The 12,516-nt window shown below is 42.5% G+C and overlaps 2 long non-coding RNA genes across 2 annotated transcripts in view; both read right to left on the bottom strand.

Moving 5' to 3' along the window:
* The window catches only part of LOC144691978 (uncharacterized), a 141,534-nt gene that overhangs the window by 117,027 nt on the left and 11,991 nt on the right, over positions 1–12,516 (bottom strand). The window lies entirely within an intron of this gene.
* Positions 7,145–12,335, bottom strand: LOC144691979 (uncharacterized). The gene is made up of 3 exons (XR_013579245.1): positions 12,297–12,335; positions 11,410–11,458; positions 7,145–7,296 (listed from the first exon to the last, which is right to left on the bottom strand). It is a non-coding gene; the product is annotated as an uncharacterized LOC144691979 (long non-coding RNA).

The following is a 12,516-nucleotide window of genomic DNA, read 5'->3' as shown; positions in this document are numbered from 1 at the left end:
GCACTTTACGCCCTGTCGCTTTCACACATCTTTCAATAAGAGAAACACCAAGGATGGGGCCGGAGCTTCCAGATCCAGGTCCTGCCCGCCATTTTGAAACCTCCCTGGAGTCACCCAAACTCCATGAAAATCCAGCCCCATGTAATTTCTTTGCGGTTTGCATGGATCTTCTGCCAAGGTTACAGCAGATGATCAGGAGAATTCCCGTGAAAATTCAACTCTGTAGAATCTTGTGAGTTGAACAAAGTGTGAAAAGTGTTAAGGCAGGAATAGATTTGGATTGTCATTTACAGGACCAATTTTCTGCAAGAGATTCCAATTCAAATAGATGTGCGGAGATGCAGTAATGGAGTAGATAAATTGAAGCTGATACTTTATGGAAGAGGTAATTTATACTGAACTAAAAAGCTAATACTGTTGCAAAGTGGAGAACACCCATTAGCTAATGTAATCCTAGAATTGTAGATTCATAGAAATTTCAAAAGAAAATGATTTAGCCCATTATAGGGAAGTGGTGGCAGAGTGGTATTGTCACTAGACTGGTAATCTGGTAAACCACATGCTTTTGGGGCCTGGGTTCAAATCCCACCATGGAATTTGAATTCAATAAAAAAAATCTAATGATGGCCATGAAACCATCACTGATTGTTATAAAAATCCATCTGGTTCACTAATGGTAAAGGGAAGGAACTGGCCTACATGTGACTCCAGACCCACAGCAATGTGGTTGACTCTTAAAATGTCCTCTGAACAAGGGAAATTAGGGATGGGTAATAAATACTGGCTTAGCCAGTGACACCCACATCCCATGGACAAATAAAAAAAAGTCTGTAACTCGTGGGTAGAAAGTCACCTCTGTCTGTTGCTGAGGGGATTCTCGTTGAACTGAGTGCGAACATTCTCTACCCTGTTTCTACAGGCTGTTGGACAACAGGAGAGATCCCTAAATGTCACCCAGAGAGGTTATAGAAGCTTGCTTCCAAAGGTTTAAAAAAAAATCACCTGCTGCTCCTTGGTTGAGACTAGAAATGTGGGGCATTGCGTTTAACTACGGCAATGCCCGACACTAAGCTTCCAGAATACGATGAGCACACAAGTTCACTAAGAAATAAAAGAAATGTTTATGTTTTACTGCACGGGCAAAAATTGTGGGGGAGAGTGTAACAGCAAAGCTATAGAATGTAATTCGGGCCTGTGGTGTCAGACAGAAAGAGAGGGAATAAAACTGCTGACTCATTAAATTTACTCGGTGAGTAGCTGAGGCATAAGATCAGCAAAGCTGCAGAGGCTGAATCTCTTGTTTCTGCTGAGTTACCTGTTCTTAGCTAATGTGACAGTGAGGCTATTACAACTTTTATCAATGCTGCCAGGTTAGGGATGGAATAATTTCCCAGGATTCCCACTCCCAATTGCTATCCAATGACCCCTGCGGAACTCCACATATAGAATGTTGGGTGAGAACGGCTGGGTGCCCCACCTGTGATCGAATAGTCATTGACATCCACATGTGAATAATTGCTGAGGCATCAGAAGACAACCTATTGGGTGGGCCTTGGTCTTTGGGAGGAGAGAGGAGAGGTTCAGAAAATTAGCAATAGAAAAACTGCAAAGATTGTTATAGTATAAGGGTCTGGCATATAAAGGGTTAACATGGGGCTGAGTACAGTGCCTCCCATGCAGTTATGTAAAAGAACACCTGACCCACACCTAGGGGTCAGCGTAATGTTGGACAGAGTCATGTGTAGCAGCAAGCATGGAGATAGCTCCTAGATTGGACCTTGACTGTACCTACATATATAGTTTTAATAGTTACTGTTCAACTACCTAAGACTATGGATACTTTAAAAAGACCTGCCAAACTATGCGCAACACCTTACAACATGGTGGCTGAAAAAGGAACAACTCAAAACCTCACAGAGACGACAAAAGAAAATCAAAATCCTGGAAACCTAAAGGAAAAAGCAAAGAAGCATTCTGACCTGAAGAAAAGCTCAAGAAGTGAAGGTGCGGAAGGAAATCACCAGAGAAAAGCCCCAAAGAAAGGCTTGGAAACTGAAGGCAGATGTGAAATTCCTCACTGCAGCAGAAGACTCCATTGATTCCTATGGAAATTCAGCTTTGATATCCAGAGTGTACAGGGTCAATAGGCCTAGCAGGGGTGACCTAAACATTTAAAATACCCGGGCAACAGAAGTCCTGAAAAAAGTTAAATTCTGCAGTGGTCAGAAATTGCCATTTAAATCACAGTCCGAGAAAACCGATTCCCAAGTCAACGCCTGAACACATGATGGCTGAGCGCACTCCAAACAAAGAAGAAAAATATAATTAATTAAAAGTTAATTTCACCTGAGTAGACAGCTGTCAAAACCCAGCAAAAGCTGGGATCTGATGCTCCTAAGACACCAGAACATTGCGGTAAACCGGGGAAGACTCCTAACTAGTCGTCCAGGCAGCCATTGTTTAAAATATTTAAACACTGAAATCATGACGCCATTACTGCGGGAGCCTGCCAAAACTGGCAAGTGGGGGAAAACCCTTTGTGAAGAAGCATATGGCCATGTCATCTTGGATTTAAAAGTTTTAACCATGGATCAGATATCCACTCTTCCAGGTCAATTTGGATTTATCCAAGGTCAAGATCAATCACAAAATTGGGGATTTTGGAGAAAGAGATTCCTTAGATACATGATTGCTTCGGGTCTGGATAAAAAGACAGAAGCTGAACAAGCCAGCACACTACTTTATTCGGTAGGCCCAAAAGCTGACAATATAATAGCTAAACAAGGAATCAATGAATCATATGCAAAATTTGATGAAGTTTTAAAATCGGTTGACACTTATTTTAACCTTAGAAGAAATACTAAGAGAGGGCTAAATTTAATAACCGTGTCCAGTAGCCAAGAAAACTTCTTGACTCCTTCATTAATGACCTGTACAAAATGGCTGAAGACTGTGATTACATTGAACTAAAATCTGAGCTAATCAGAGACAGAATAGTCGTAGGAGTGGTGGACAATGGACCCTCAGACATGTTTCAAGCGAAGAAAGATCTAACCCTTGAGGAAGTTATTCAGATGGTCAGGCAATCTGTAATCCATTTGCAACACACATCCATATTGAGGGGAGAAGACAAACTGTGGTACAAAGAAAACCCCACTGTCCAATTAGTGAAGCAGCACAGAAACAGGGACGCTCCAGGACAGGGGAAGTAATACCCTAACCAGTCAGTAGAATGACCATGTGCAGCAAGGCGCCCCCACAGGCATGTTCAATGTCTGGGAATTTCAGGCCAATGCTTTCAATGTAACCAAATAGGACACTCAGGAAGCTGTGCAAAGCCGAAACATCAAAATACACAGAAGGTCCCAAGAGGATTCATGAGGCCAAGGCAGCACACCAAGAGGTCACACAACCATGTTTCTTGGGTGAGGTTAAAGATACTGGATTTTCATTCTGGAATGAAGACATCTGGTTAATAGCCATCTCACAAACTTCAGATTGGACACAGGAACCTGCATTACGGTCCTATCAGAGAAAGAACCATGGCTGAGACATCTCTGGCTATGAACAACAGACACACTACTTTATGGGCCTGGAAGAATCTGACTTCCTGTCTAGACATAATCCTGGAACTATTAAGGTATGGCAGCAAACAAATCTTTGAGCTGATGTACATCATCTGTAACCAGTCTTTTTCTCTGTTGAGCAAAGACGCCTGGGTAGCCCTGGATCTCCTCAAAACAGCAGAAGATGTCAAGACAACCATTGCCGTAAACTATACAGAGCTGCACCTTCCTGATAGATCCAACAAGAAAGATTCACTTGACTGGGACATCAGCTCTGAGGTGTCTTCTCTCTTTGCAAAGCAGATTTCTCCACTTTCATTACAGGTGCCAGAAGCCCCTCATTGGTGAAACCAGCCAATCACTCAGATGGATAACACGACAACTCGAGTAGATGACAGTCGAGAGAGGAACCAGTAATGAGAAGAGCTTCAACCTCCAGCTCTGACATCAATTGGAATGATAAACCCTGAGAGCAGAGAGCAGATGCTGCAATCTCCAACCAGCAGGACCATTAACGGTGACATTAATGATGCTGGAACCGAGTAGCAGCCATCCATTGACAACAGCACACCACACAGCCAAATGCGAAGGTGAGCCTACGACCAAATCACACCCTGACAACAGGAAGAGCCATATTCCATCCCATCGTGCATCACGGCAAGAACTATAGAAATGATCCCAGAGTTCGTCTTCCCCATAAAGAGTGGCATAAATCAACTACGCTACAATTGGGGAATCGACAAAGAGCAATTCAATGCCACAGAATGGAAAACAAGAGTGAAAAGACACCCAGATGTCAGAACATCAAATTCAACAAAGGTTACCTGCAGTGATGGAGCCTACTCCTCCTACAGTAGTGAGAACAGATATAGAAGAGTTATAAGACCTCCAGACTGCCTGAACCAAAGACTTGAGGGGTGGAAGTAATGATGTACTACATGGGGTAAACTGGGATAACTTGTAAATACATTCAATAAAGAATTGGGGGTAGGTGCAGTATAAGGGTCTGACATATAAAGGGTTAACATGGGACTAAGTACAGTACCACCCACACAGTTATCTAAGACAACACATGTCCTGCACCTAGCTGTCAGTGTGGTGTTGGACAGAGCCATGTGTAGAAGCAAGCATGGAGACAGCTCCTAGCTTGGACCTTTACAGTACCTATGAATATAGTTTCTAGTAGTTAATAAATACTTAATGTTAAACCACCTAAGAATATAAATACCTAAATAAGGCCTACTGAGCTACACCCAACACCTTACAACACATTGAACATCTAACATAAAGATGGGGTCATCCCTCCCAAAATGCAAAGTTAAGCAAAGAAAAAGTAGACAAACAACATTTTAGCCAGCTGAAATACCCCACAACACACCAGAAAATGGCACAAATACTTGTCTTAAATCAGTGAGTAAACTTCTGAAAAGTTTCTCTTAAATAGAGTAGAATTCCCCATCAAAATGGTGCTTTAATAGCATCTAACTCTTCACTGGGGTCTGTATTTGCTAACACTAATGAACCAAAGTAGCTGTGCTGTTCAGTTATTGAACGTAATCGTCCTCTTGAAACCCTCTCAAAACTGCCGGTGTCTCCTAGGACACTTGACTATTTGTGGTGGGAATTTGGCAGTTTTAATAAGTGAGTGAATGTTAGAACATTAAAACCTGCTGATTGTGAGCATTCATGTGAAATTATTTAGTTCATTGAGCCATTTGTCAGAGAACTCATGTTGCACTATTGTATAATTATGCCCTTTGAGATTGTTCTGTCGGATCTGTAGAACTGGTTGAGGGGAGAGGGGAAACAAGGGCAAAATACCGGTTAGATTTCAGTTTGGAAAAAAATAAGATGTGGCATCAGGGGGAGGATATTGAATATTTTAGCAAACAGTTACAGTTGGGATCAAACTGGTGACTGGTGCCAGATGATCATGTCTTACTTTAATGGACTCATGTAATCAATTAAGTGTTGATGTGTCAACAAGTACAGAAATGCACATGAAATGTTTGCAAAGAATACCTGTCTGCTCAGAGTGGGAGCCAACAGTGTACATGCTATACTTAACAGCTAAATGTTATTTAAGAACATTTATAGAAAAGTGCATTGGTTTTAGTGGTGTTTTTCCCAGTTCTTGCTTTACAAGAATTTGCAAACAACAATGTGCATTTATATGGTACCATTAAAATAATAAAACATCTCAAGCTGCCTCACATGAATGTCATTAAGCAAAATTTGACTTTGAGCCACATAAGGTGCTATTTGGTGGTATTTAATGGAGATGGCAGGGGTTTCACTCACCGGCTGGAATGCTCACCAAATTAAATGCCACTCAGGCATTTAAGTGGCCAGCAGTGTGCCTTCCCCAGGATAAAGGATCTGGGGGCGTAAGTTCTACCAACTGAGAACTGCCATAGCCAATCAGAAGCTGGCAGCTCTATTGATTGACAGCGCCAACGGGAAGGCAGTGGCTGCTGCCAGTACGACACCCACCCGAGGCCTAGTATCATCACTGGATCTCAGATCATAGGTGAGTAATGATGGCAGGGGGAGGTTGTAGGGAAAGCAGGGGGTCAGCCGCATGGGCAGGTGGTAACTTTCAGCGGGTCTCCCCTTCCTGATGCCAGATCCCTCAGGGCACTGAGTGCCTTTGAATGAGGACTCCCCTCCCCCTGGGAGTCTGCTAGCAACACCACATGGGTTTGTTCGTCATGTTCCCCACATGGTGAGCACCCTGCCCATTTTAGATTAATACCAGCAGTGGCAGGGCAAGGCCCTTAAGTGGGCATTAATTGCCCATTTAAGCGCCTCCATTGGCGGTAGGACAGGAAGGCCATCTGTGGGCCTTCCCACCATGGCCTTAATCGGGATGGAAGTGGGAAGTGGGGTCTCCACCCGCCATCCTCATGCCTGATTAAATGCCACCCCCCCCCGCACCAAACTCAGCATGGGGGAGGATGTTAAATTCCACCTATTAGGACAGATTACCAAAAGCTTGGTCAAAGAGGTGGATTTTGAGGAGTGTCTTAAAGGAGGAGAGGCAGAGAGGTTCAGGGAAGGAACTCCAGACCTTAGGAAATAAAGCTGACTGATTACAGCCAAAGTATTGGGAGTACAGGGGCAATGGCTGAACAGGACTTGGGGCGGAACTTTACGTCCTGCCGAAGTCAATGGACTTTTGAACGCGTTTTACATCACCGCCCGCACTGCGACGGGGCTGGAAAATTCCACCCATGATGCAAGTTAGAATATGAGCAGCAGTTTTGGATGAGATGAAGGGTGGAAGGTCGGGAAGGCCAGGAGAAGGTCAGGAAATCGATAGCTGCGTCTGTTGTTATTGGGATGTGTATCCTAACTGGAAGAATAACAACAATCAGCATCTTTGGTACAGCATTGTGATCATTTTGTAGGCATTGTTTCAGGCTTAGACTGTTGATGTCGAAGGACATTATGGAGCTCATACATTGTTTCACTGTATTAACTGTTATTTCATTGTTTCACCCTTCATCATTCCACATGTTAAGACAATAGATAGCTTTATTAAATATATTTCGCTAGGAATATTGTCAGGAGCAGGATTGTAAAACCGAGATGTTTTTGTAAGGTGTCGGCCTGCCCCTCAGCTCACTGAGAATTGCTCGGGTGGGTGCTGAGCCTGGAGCTGGACTGTGATGCCTCTTGTGGCCAAACACTATATTGGCACATGAAGGAAGGCCATTCGGCTGAGGGACTGGAGGAGAAGGATGAAGGAAATTAGAAGGGGAAGCAAGAAATAGGGAAATGTGGAGAAACAAATTGAAAAGCTGTCACAAAAAGATGGCCGCTGCACTGTGAAGGTATGAATAACAAATGGCGATTTTCTGTGTAAACATGCTTGCATATTTACCAAAAAGCAAGTTCAAATTATAGCACAAAAACGTTTTTAGAACTGACATTATACAGCTGGCATGTAGAACTGTAGTTTCAGTATATCTGAACAGTCAGCCTTGCAGTCCTGTGGGAATATTTTTATTAGAAAAGGCTATGATTTGAGACTCTGATACTCAAAAACAATTCATTATCTGTTTGTCTTCCAGACATAACAGTGCTGCCTTGTTAAATGCTTTTGAAAACTTAATTATCTAAACACATGGCATCATCAGTAAAACAGGCATCTTAAAGATAGTTATGGTAAGTTGCAGGGCAGAAATAATTTATTGGGAAGACTGTTTTACATTTACGGTAATAGTATATTTTGGAACTGCTTAAAAGAATTGAAATGAGATTATTACGCTAGCCAGATGTTAAACAATTAAGCAATTAGTATAGCGCAAATGATGGTGTGGAATTTAAATTTATATCCTTAAATAAATTCCTTATTACTGCATCTTATATGGAAGGAACAAGGTATTGGACGAGTCTGGGCAGGTAATATAACCTGCCAGGTTTAACAGTATTTGTCAAAATGCTCCCACCTCCTCCAAATACCTCCAATGAATTTCTACTTCGCTGATCTCAAATGGAAAAAAAACTTCAAATTGGGCTGAAATTCCTCAACGCTTCTGACTCAGGCCCAGGGATTACAGCAGAATGGTTGGGAAACAGGCTGGGACCCAGATACACAAACCCTTACATCCTTGTTCTTTGCAGTGTTTATTCTGGGGCAGAGCATCCAATTGATTCAAAAAAGGGAAATTGGGTTTTAGCAACAAAAATTTGTTCTGCCCAGTGATATTTGGATCCCATGAATGAATATGTTAAAAAATGACACCGATCAGTGACTCAGATGAGGAGCACGTTTCTATAACATAGCTCTCCCCAATTCATTTATGGACTAACTTTCTTGACTCTTTTCCTCCATGGAACATGTGTTCCACAGGCTCTAAGTCCGTTTTGCTCCTGTTCCTCAGCAATAGTCAGAGGCTTCCAAGGAGGGTATCCGGACCTCCTTCCTGTTTCCTGATATAATGCTCTGCCAGTTTAAGGAATTGTGTCAGGAGTATGAATGTTTTGGGAAATCTAGACTCGTGGTCGGGGCTTCAACTCTAGGGCAAAACATCTAGGCAGCCATTCCAGTGCAGTAGTGTGGGAGTGCTGCAATGTCAGAGGTGTCGTCTTTCAAATCAGACAATGAACTGAGGCTCTGTCTAGTCTCTCGGGTGAATGTAAAAGATCCTATGGAACTATTTTGAAGAAGAACAAGATTCTCTCTAGTGACCTGATCAGTATTTATCTCTCAACCAACATTTAGAAATAAATTATCTGGCGATTATCACATTGCTGTTTGTGGGTGCTTCCTGCATGCAAATTGACTGCCATGCTTACCTTACTGTAGGGTAGATACCAGTGTTGTAGCTGTACTAGAGCGGTTTGGCTAGGGTTGCAGCTAATTCCAGGACACAAGTCTTCAATACTACATCTGGGTTGTTGTTGGGGTCCATGAACGTAACTATATCCAATGCCTACAGCTGTTTCTTGATATCACGTGGAGTGAATCGAATTGGCTGAAGACTGGCATCTGTGAGACTGGGGACCACAGGAGGAAGCCAAGATGGATCATCCACTTGGCATTTCTGGATGAAGATGGTTGCAAATGCCTTTTCTTTTGCACAGATGTGATGGGACTCCATCATTTGAAGATGGGGAAGTTTGTGGAGCCTCCTCCTCTTGTTCATTGTTTCATTGTCCACCACCATTCATGATTGTATGTGGCAAAATGCAGATCTTTGATCTGATCTGTTGCTTGTGGGATCGCTTAGCTCTGTCTATCGCGTGCTGCTTCCACTGTTAAGCATGTATTTGCTCCTGTATTGTAGCCTAACTGGGTTGGCACCTTATTTTTAGATATTCTTGGCAAGCTCTCCTGCACTCCTAATGGAACCCGGTTGATCCCCTGGCTTGATGGAAATAGTAGAGTGAGGGATATTTCACATCATGTGTTTACAGGTTGTGGTTGAATACAACGCTGCTGCTGCCCTCATGGGTGCCCAGTTTTGACTGGACCTTTCCTGAATCTATCCTATTTAGCATGATGGTAGTGCCTTACAATACGATGGACAGTATCCCCAGTGTGAAGATGGAACTTTGTCTCCACAAGGATTATGTGTTGGTCACTCCTACCAATGCTTTTATGGACAGATGCATCTGCAACAGGTACATTGTTGAGGATGAGGCCAAATAGGTTTTTCTCTCTTGTTGCATCTCTCACTACCTGCCCGTTATGTCCTTCAGGGCTCAGCTACCTCGGTCAGTGGTGCTATCAACCCATTCTTGGTGATGGACATTGAAATCCCCCAAGCATACCCTCAGTGCTTCTTCCAAGTGCTATTCAACATGGCTCATCAGCTGAAGGAGGACAGTATATATATATTTTTTATTCACTCGTGATGTGGGCATCGCTGGCAGGACCAGCATTTATTGTCTATCTTGTTCAGAGGGCATTTGTTCCCCTTGTTCAGAGGGCATTTGAGAGTCAATTGCATTGCTGTGGGTCACATGTAGGCCAGACCAGGTAAGGACAGCAGATTTCCAGATGGGTTTTTACAATGATCAGCAATGGTTTCATAGTCATCAGCAGACTTTTAATTCCAAATTTGAATTGAATTCAAATTCCACTATCTGCCATGGTGGGATTCAAACCCAGGTTCCCAGGAGGATTACCCTGGATCTCTGCATTACCAGTCCAGTGACAATACCACTATGTCACTGCCTCCCCACTGGTATGCTAATCAGCAGGAGGTATCATTGCCCATTTTTGATCTGATGCCATGAGACTTCATGGGGCCTGGAGACAATGCTGAGAACTCCCAGGATCACTCCCTACCAAATGTATGCCACTGAGCCACCATCTCTGGCGGAGCTGGACTGACAGTGGGACAGGATATGCCCAGAGGTGATGATAGAGAAGCCTTGGACATTGGCTGTTGGTTATGGAAGCCCCCAGGCGTAAGTGAGGAGGACTTTGCAGATTGACTGGGCAGGGTGTGCCTTTATTGTTTCTAGTGCTTTGGTCAATGCTGAGTAGACTGTCAAGTTTTATTCTTATTAGACTTTTCTACAACAGTTTGATACAACTGAATGGTCATTTCAGAGAGCAGTTAAGAGTCAGCCACATTATTGTGGGTCTGGAATCACATGTAGGCCAGATCCAATGGGAATAGCAGATTTCCTTCCCTAAAGGACCTTAATTACCCAGATGTGTTTTTAATGACAATCCAGTTGTTTCATGGTCATGATTACTGAGGTTAGCTTTTTTTTATTCCAGATTTATTAATCAATTGAATTTAAATTCCACTAGCTGACGTGGTGGGGCTTGAACTCATGTCTCCAGAGCATTAGCCCGAGCTTTTGGATTATTAGTCCAGCAATGTTACCACTAAACTGCTGGTCCCATAAATTCCTCGTTAATAAACCTAACATGCAAAAAGAGCTGATGACCTTTATTGCTCCAGTTTATCAATCCATTTTTCTTAAGAGGGAGGAACATTCAGAGCAGCTTTGGGTGGCTTTGTGCATTTTGTGCATTTTTAAAAAACAAAACCTGAGGATCATGTGGCGTCTTCATGCAGATACCAAGATGTCAAATACCACAGCTGTCATTGGCCAATCAAAAGTTTACCTTTTCGATGACAGTGCAGTCTCAGCACTGAATCAATAGTCCTGACTCATCAGAGGCATCTATGGCATTGATTCTTCTTCATTGATTAGTGAAAATAAGACAGCAACCCATTGTAAACCTGATCACATACTTAGTGGGACTTTTTCAAAAAATATCAATAAATCAAGAAAAACTCATGCTTTGTTATTTTCTATGTGATCTGTTCCTGTTGGCACAGTTAAGAGTGATACAATTATTTTTACTTACCCTATTACTTACTGTAGCAGTTCACAGTATAAACTCTTGCTCGTGTTGTCTACAATAAGACATTCAAGTGGAAAATGTGAAATTGCACTGACTTACGAATCGCTCAATGATTCATGTGGCATTTTCTATCTACTATTTTATCAGAGGCAGCTGGAATAAATAGATTAAGGTGAACACTGAATACATGGCAAAGGGATTTCAGAGGAACATAACGAAGCATTCATACTAATATCACACAGTGTGATCTCAACGTGTGTGAATCTGAATGCCATAGGATAAGGAGTGCAGCCTTCATAAAAAGTTTGAGTGTATTACAATCCTGTGACCTAGTCTGGAGTGTGGACATCTGACTATTTCATGTTCAGGCTTAGTGGGCTATGCCATAAAATTAAATACATGCCAAATGTGGCAGAACCAGGTAGCCTGCTCTGTGCTCTATAATTTCAAGTGCTAGACAAACATCGCCATCAGAGAGACTGGTGAGCCCATCATTCCCATGTGAAAATGCTGGTTCAAAGTAGTCAAAATTCTCTTCTGGAAAAAATACTTTCATCATGTTTATTATAAAAATATAAATGTTTCCACTACAAATTGTCATGCATTAGCAATAGGCCATCTACAATTGCTCACAATGAACGCTATGTGATGGGGAGAAAGACATTGCAAAGAAGTACACATAGATGTTGGTCAAAGGGATTGCAAAGTGGTGCAATGATTAGCGCTGCTGCCTCACAGCTCCAGGGACCCGGGTTTGATCCTGATCTCAGGTGTCTGTGTGGAGTTTGCACGTTCTCCCTGTGTCTGTGTGGGTTTCCTCCAGGTGCTCTGGTTTCCTTCCACTGTCCAAAGACATGCTAGTTAGGTGAATTGGCTACAGTAAATTGTACCTGTGTGTAACCTGAGACCCTGAATTGGATGAAGCAGTTCTGGAAAAGTGAGTACAAATAGATATTAGCAATTATAGTGAGGCTTTATACATCACAGTTTTTCTAACTTCACTGAATCCTAAACACTAGATTCAAAAACAAAGAAACAACTTATTGTATGTCAAGAGAAATAAATGATGCTTTCATAGTATGATGAAAGCATAATGATAGGTATATAATT

This window comes from Cetorhinus maximus, chromosome 16, assembly GCF_964194155.1.
Source record: "Cetorhinus maximus chromosome 16, sCetMax3.hap1.1, whole genome shotgun sequence".
Classification (NCBI taxonomy): domain Eukaryota; kingdom Metazoa; phylum Chordata; class Chondrichthyes; order Lamniformes; family Cetorhinidae; genus Cetorhinus; species Cetorhinus maximus.
Note: the sequence above shows the minus strand (reverse complement) of the source record. Positions and strands in the feature narration are given on the sequence as shown.